This window comes from Nymphaea colorata, chromosome 1 (assembly GCF_008831285.2).
Source record: "Nymphaea colorata isolate Beijing-Zhang1983 chromosome 1, ASM883128v2, whole genome shotgun sequence".
Classification (NCBI taxonomy): Eukaryota; Viridiplantae; Streptophyta; class Magnoliopsida; order Nymphaeales; family Nymphaeaceae; genus Nymphaea; species Nymphaea colorata.
The window spans coordinates 7,999,665-8,004,344 of NC_045138.2; the positions used below are offsets into that span (position 1 = coordinate 7,999,665).

Genomic DNA, 4,680 nt, shown 5'->3' on the forward strand with positions numbered 1-4,680 from the left:
TTATTGTTTAAACATTAATGAGTATTTTAATATTTTTTATGTATATTGTAATTACTTGTGTGGGTTTAAAGGCATAAAACTTGTCGTACTTGTTTACTTCATGTTTTAACACAATACTGTAAAAGGACTTTTAGTCCTGTATGGAAAAGTTTTTCAAGAGCACCTCGAAAAATGGTTATAAAATGAGAATGGTCGTGCTTAATTTTAGTAAAGAAAAATGAAGTTCCCTTCTACTCGGGCCCGGCCCATTTTATTTTTGGGCTGGGGCTGGGCTGGGGTCCTTTCAGCCCCTTAGGCAGAGCCATTTTGGGCCAGGAATAGGGTACCCATTGAGTATCCAGCTTGATGCCCATCTTAAGCCTTAACATGAGGAAGTCTATGCTCGACAATAGAACTCTAAGTGTATCCAGCTTGACACCCATCCTAAGCCTTAACATGAGGAAGTCTATGCTCGACAATAGAACTCTAAGTGCTAGGATCAGAAGCCACCACAATCTACCATAAAAGACAATAATCACCAAGCTTACGGCCAAACAATGATTAACCCTAGAACGATTTAACAAGATAGTTTATTTTAGGGGAATGAGTGGGTGAGAGAAGAACTGATTAGGGTTAAACGTCTATGAATTGTTCATGTGCTTAGCTAACGAACACGAGATTGAGGAAAAGGGTTTCAAAGAAGAAGTTAGATGAGAATTTACATTCAGAAATTTGTCGTTACTTTGGGCACACACATGGGAGAAGTCATCATGGTCCGCCACTGCTTCTCTCCATGCAACCCTTTGTCGGATAGTGGCCTTGAGCCTTATATTTACATCTTGTAACTGCAAGAGGCCCGCTTGCAGTTATGAGATTAAATATGAAAACTGACCAAATCTCTCCAGCTGTAACCGTTGCTGGACATCCGAAAACCCTAGGACGCGGTTTATAAAAGCTCAGCTACCTATAAGCAAACCTTAAAATCTACAATTATTCTTCTTCTATTTTGAGCTACTGTCTTTTTCCAGTTTTTAGCTGCAGTCTTTGCACATACTGGAGACAAAGCGTTGTGCAGACTAAGAGATGATTAGAAGATCAAGGGTGTCATTCTGCTGCATTAAGTCTCAGATATTGGTATTAGAGATACGGTTCTTCTCTTCGAATCCAAGTAAACCTGTTAAGGCTTATGTGGTGCTGTGACATTTTTTTAGTGATCACTACCTGCCCATGCATGAATATCAATTAGTTTATCATGATATTTTTTAGATCATGCCTATTGAGTATGCAGCATACTAGATAATATTGAAGCATGCTAGTTAGATCAATTGACATTTTTTTCAATTAGATTCTTCATGTTGTGCTCTGTTTTCTGTATCTGAGTATCAGAGAGACAGAGAACAGGGTCGACCTTCTATCGAAGTTTCTAATTGAACATGATTAGGGGTGGGCATCGGGCCGGGCCGGGCTGGCTCGGTAAAACCCGGCCCGGGACGGCCCGTTGGGCCTGAAGCCCGGGCCCAGCCGATTACAAAACGGGACGGGCTGGGTACCGGGCCTGGTTCACCATGTTCGAGGTCCAGCCCGGCCCGTTTTGTTAACTGGTGGGCCGGGCCGGGCCAGGTCGGTTTGGTCCAAAAATAAATAAAAAAAAACGAAAAAGGACTTCCAAAATCCAACATTGAAGAGAAGATGAGATCTATTGATTACAAAAGTAACAAAAAAGTATGGCAATGCTGATACCAAATAACATAAAGTGCAGTTATAAAAGATTGAATTACACAAGTAGTATAAGCACAAACAATAGAAAGGACGTTATATAAAAGTTAAAACCAAGAACAAGAAAAACAAAGAAGCAATGAAGGCTCCATATCAAAATCAACTTAACTCAAATATGGAATAAATTTAAGCGAGATCAATAATACACATTTTTCCTTTGGCCAGACTACTTCATCAAAAGCACCAGCATCATCATAAGGAATAATCTCATTGTATGTAATAGAACAGTTTTTGGTCGAATTAACCAACCAAGAATATAAAAAGGGACAACTGCTTAAGACAAGAGACAAAAAAACTAATCTCCAAGCAAATAAAAGTAGTAATATTTCTCGCCATCAACAGTTAAACTATCATCAACATTCCATTTTTAAAAGATGATAAACTTTCATAATGACAAATACTTTCCAACATAGTTTAAGTTTGACATGAACATTAAGTCTCTGCACAAGATCTTAGACAAAGATGCCACACCCATCTGCAATTTAACATGAAGAAGAAATGTTAATAAAAATTAACATGTGCTTGTCAGTATAGATATGCAATTTCAAAAGAAGACAAGGATGGAAGAAGATCAACAAGAAGAGGCTAAAACCAATCCCAGTCGTCGACCAGCATGAACCTCAGCGTGTACCTTCAAAAGGGCAATAGTGGACCAGCGGTGGAGCGAAGAAAGGGCGATGGTGGCCCCGTGGTAGAGCGGAGACATTGGCGGTGGCAGACTGGATGGTTATGGACTGTGGACTGTGGAGACGGTGGCAGTAGCCGGTGGCACATGGTCGTCTTTGTCTCTGCCTCCCTGAGTCGATGGAAAATGTGAATAGGGGAAGGACGGCGCAGCCGGCAGAATCTCTTCACCTAACGGGCCATCGGGCTAGGCCGGGCTATAATGTGATAACCGGGCCCGACCTGTTAAGATCTCGGGCCGGGTCGGGCGTACTCAAGTTGTGCCCGATAACGAATATGTTCGACCCGGACCCGGCCCATACCGGGTCGGGTACTGGGTACCCGACGGCGGCCCGGCACGGTGCCCAGGCCTAAACATGATCTGTATAAACTTCGACGAGGGGAAGAAATACCCTTGTCCAAAATTCGTTTGAAGAGTCCGGAAAGAAAGATTAAAATAAAAACAGAATCCTCTTAAGGGTCTGGTTTCAAAGCACGCACTGAGAGGGAGATTACCTCTACCGGTTGTCCTCTGTCATTATTGATAGACTTCAGGCTGCAAATCTTTTTCTTTTCAGGAGACGGCGCACAGGTCGACCGTGTTAGCTGCTGTTCTTGTCATCCATTCCTTTTCTTTTGTAGAAGCATCAGAGATCGCCGCTCGAAACTCCAAATGGGTTGCCGGCCTCGCTGTTCCTTTAACGGTGAAAACTCCCAACACCCTATTCGGAGGGTTTGATAGCCTCTGTTACATGTCCGACTTCTATTTTCTTCTCTCGCTGAGTCCTGGAGCTCTATGTTTCTAGCCAGCAGCAGTGTCATCCATCTCTCTCATACTGTAGACCTTCTTCCTCGCGGTGGCTATGGAGAAAGGTCGTGCAGAAGCGGCGAGCAAAAACCCTCGCAGAGGTGCCTCCTGCTGCTCTGTTGCTCTACTCGGCCTTGCCGGAAGCATCAAGCGCCGCTTCTCGCCTGAACATACGCTGGCTGTCGCTGGACTAATCCAGGCAGATCTCTCACGAGAGGAGAGAGGAGCTCCCGGGAGGAGAGAGAAAAACCAGAGTGAAATGAAGAAAAAATCGAGCGCAAGGGGTTTTCATACTCAAAGTTTGAAATTTACAAAATCAGTCCACCATTTCTGCATTATTTTCCGAAAAGCTATTATTGTTTTCATAAATTATTGCCACAATGTTTTTGCTCAAAACGTTTTCAGAAAGAGGGGTCGTGAATGTTAATTTCAGCAAAAACCGAGGACTTTATTCAAAATTGCATTTTTTTGTATACCTCAGAGTTATTATAAATTGCAGAAAGATGGTTCTAAAAAATTGTTTTTGCAATTTCGGCTGAAAACAGAGATTTTATGTGTAGCTGCATATAGGTATCAGTCAAGCTTATTAAAATTGCAGAAGAGTTCCAAAAATAACTTTGAAAATGAGAAGGGAAACTCATAGGTTAAAAATTTAATATTAAGTTTTCATTGTTTTAAGTGATACCTTAGAATTTTATTGGACATCTTCTGATGTGTTATCCTCTTGCTTTCCATGTATTTTTGTTCTATATTTGCCATAAAATTAATGTAGAAATGACTTCAAGAGTGGGAGCTTCAAAATTGGCCAAAACAAAAAATGGTTAGTAGCATATATGTATGCTTATACAATTTTTTTATTTTACGTGTGCTTGTGCATAAAATGATCATTTAAGGTGCTCTCCACAAGAAAGTCTGTCTTTACTTTTATGTGGTACATTTTCGATAAACTTAGTGAATTTGAATGTGACTAGTAAAATATGTCACTGTGTCTTGCTAAACAGACATCATAGTATGTTCTTTGGCCTTGACTTGAAGAAAACCGAATCGGTGTTGGGATTTGGATATGTCGATATAAAGAAAGAGGAACACAATAAAATAAAAATAATATGCAATGTCAATCTCTTTTGCCTTTACTAGAATTCTGGTTATGATTTGAATGTTTTTTGCTGAATCATGCTTTATACTATTTGAAGTTGAATCTGTTTTCTTGTTCAAATCAATATTGGTTATATTGTGGGTATTATTACATCGGGATCCATGATTGACATGATGTGGATCTCTATAGTTATTTGGTTTTGGATCTGACTATTATCCACTTTGCATTTTGGATCTCTACCGGTTGTATGTCCATATTTATTGTATGGTTCATGGTTGGATGGTGTTGAGGTTTGGATCCATGTATGTCGAACCTTTATATTATTTAAGATCTGAATTTGTTTAGATATTGGTTAAAA

The 4,680-nt window shown here is 40.4% G+C and overlaps 1 long non-coding RNA gene across 1 annotated transcript; it reads right to left on the reverse strand.

Moving 5' to 3' along the window:
- Nucleotides 1-2,051: 2,051 nt before the first annotated feature.
- LOC116246199 (uncharacterized) lies at nucleotides 2,052-3,460 on the reverse strand. The gene is made up of 3 exons (XR_004170661.2): nucleotides 2,935-3,460; nucleotides 2,387-2,551; nucleotides 2,052-2,230 (listed from the first exon to the last, which is right to left on the reverse strand). It is a non-coding gene; the product is annotated as an uncharacterized LOC116246199 (long non-coding RNA).
- Between the last annotated feature and the right edge of the window lie 1,220 nt (nucleotides 3,461-4,680).